Source organism: Ammodytes marinus (assembly GCF_949987685.1).
Source record: "Ammodytes marinus genome assembly, chromosome: 7".
NCBI classification, from domain to species: domain Eukaryota; kingdom Metazoa; phylum Chordata; class Actinopteri; order Uranoscopiformes; family Ammodytidae; genus Ammodytes; species Ammodytes marinus.
Genome location: NC_137211.1, coordinates 6,688,843 through 6,691,690, shown reverse-complemented (window position 1 = coordinate 6,691,690; position 2,848 = coordinate 6,688,843).

The window sequence follows — 2,848 nt, the reverse complement described above, 5'->3', positions numbered from 1 at the left end:
GCCACAGTGCTTTGTTCAAGACAGGGTGAGAACAAAATTGAAAAAAGTTAAAGCGGATGAAAAACTTTCATTGATATCTTTTCACAGCAATTACGTTTAAAATTAAATTGATTTAGGGACACTGTTGTTCGTAGGATCGTTTTGTCCACATCCAACTCAAACGTTCCAACTCCCATCTGCCACCATGCAGCAGCTGGTGTTACTGGTAAACTATGATGTCATTCCTCATCTGGACTGGTTTAACTGGGGTCCCAGCTGCATGGTCAATGTGCTGGAGAAACACTGTGTGTGTTTTTTACACACACACACTGGATTTATGTTTGCCTATGTGCAATGAGCCACACTGCTACAGTTTAAGCTTCCACTCCTGATTTATTGCTACATCCCTCCTTACTATGTCTCCAACTGGACATTCCACTATTTTCATTTTCACCATTTCACTTTTTCTCTCCTGGCTTCTTCTGCTAACCACTCCTCTGCTGCATAAGAGGGGAAAAGCAGCAACGGGCTATTCTATCATTATAGCAGCAATATCTACACAACATTAGGCAAACGACATCTGGCTGGCGACATGTTCCAGGGTCTAAGCACACCTCACGGCGTGGCAGGTGGCCTCGCATCCATCAAACCCAGCGCTGCCAAGATCGGTCGGCAGAATGAGCAAAAATGGCTGCTCATGGTAATTGTGTTTTTCCCCCTTCCCCACCGCTTTAACAGTGCTGCATTTTACATAGGAATGGCTTGACGATGTTGCACACATATATCCACAGGGGTGCTCAAGTGTTGGAAAAATAAAAAAAGATGCACTCATTTGTTTTAGCACCTAAATTTTGGCTATGGCTTCTCCAGGTGCGGGTGTTAATGTAGAGGTACACTAGTAAAACACTGGGAAAAAAAAGTAATCTTCACAAACCCTGGAGGAAACTGCATTATCTGTTTATGCAGGAAACAGGCGGTATGCAGGGCCATTACCTGCTGTGTCAAGCTAAATAAAAAGTGACCTTTAAAAGGTCTCTCTGGATACATATTGAAAAGCTCCAGGAGTGCAATTTTTCTCCTAGTTGGAATTTTAAGGTTGTAATATTCAAATCAGTCATACATCATTCCATAAGGCAGTATGTTAAAAAAAAATAAAAAATAAAATGCCCTCCCACACCCCAACCCAAAACCAAAAGGGGTAAATCTACTTATAAGGTGGCTTAATTCTCAAGCTAATCATCAGAATAACAATGCAAAACATGAAGCAACTAAACATATTATTAACAACATTGTGCATCCAAGTTATCGTTACACTGGCACCTATATAGTGTCAAGCTACATGCCCAACTTGAGGAGATATTTTTTTCTGTTCTGTCCTTCATCCCTTATGACATCCTTTCATATGCAGATATTGACCTCATTCAGTCTAGCAGTCCTGAACAGGTTGTTGTCCAGGTTATTTTCAAATAATTTGTCGTCCAATCATGAAAGCAGTCTGTGTCCAGTACTATAGTGGTTGCTGAAAAGAAGACAGCACTTTGCAGTCTCCTTATATGTGTAACGTAGGACAGAGCACAAACTGCCTTTTTACGACATTGGCAACAGTGAATGTCAGGAGTGCAATTTGATATACAGTTTATATACATTTAGTATTAGCTTTTTCATTTAATGTAACAACAACCTTTCCCACACCATAGTGTTAGTTGCCCAATCCTCGCCGTACGTTAACCATCTTTTATTTAACGTAACATTACATCTGTTTTTTGGTTAATGCTTCCAAGTTGAGGTGATTTTAAGTTTTAAAGAAATGGGTAGGTAGATGAGACTATTGGACACCACTGCACAATTTGGTTAATTTATATTCAATATAGCATATTTTGTTTAATATGTGCCTGTCAAGAATTTAGATAGAAATGGACAAAAGCAAAATTAATTTAATTTACATGTTTTAAGTAATTGTCGCTTAATTTACTGTGTGTGTGTGTGTGTGTGTGTGTGTGTGTGTGTGTGTGTGTGTGTGTGTGTGTGTGTGTGTGTGTGTGTGTGTGTGTGTGTGTGTGTGTGTGTGTGTGTGTGTGTGTGTGTGTGTGTGTGTGTGTGTGTGTGTGTGTGTGTGTGTGTGTGTTAGCGAGCTTGTGTTCAAGAATGAGTGAGTGAATCTGCAGGCTATCTTGTAACCCAGGGATATCAAGAAGCAATCAAGACATTCATTACTAGCTCAGGTCTTGTCCACTAACATGTCCATCCTAGACTTACTGTGAGAAAAAACACACACACACACACAGTGGGGCAGATGACAAGCACCCAGGGAGGCGCAGTGGCATTTCCGCTGTTATTGCTTCTGTGTATCCGAGTTTAGCCATGGGATTACCATCAGTACAAATTAAAAACAAATAAAGGACGCGGTGGGGGAAACAGAAGGCGAGGATCTGGATCTATTATGCTCTGATTTATGGACCACTGATCCATAGCCAGGTTGGGTCAGTGAGCTAGTGAGTGTGCATTCTAGCAGGCTCATTGCCAAATCACCTGCCAGTCAATAACCTATTTAATTTAATGTCACAGCCTATACGGGGCAAAGCATATTGACAAGCCACAGAATACACCTTCCTGAAGCCCCCGGCTGCACGTACCAGATAAACTGCATTTGAAAAAATTCAATCTTGCTTCTATGAATGCCCCGGAGTCTTCATAAATTATTAAAGCTTATCCCCAAGAATAAAGTATGGCTAGGAACTTATAGTTGAGAAGCTAATGTCAGTGAATTCGGGTGGTGGGGGGAAACTTGTTGCAAGGACAAGCCCACTTTTCCCACATCACACGCATTTCCATTTCCAAGTCAATCCTGCTCTCAGAGGGCACACAGTCA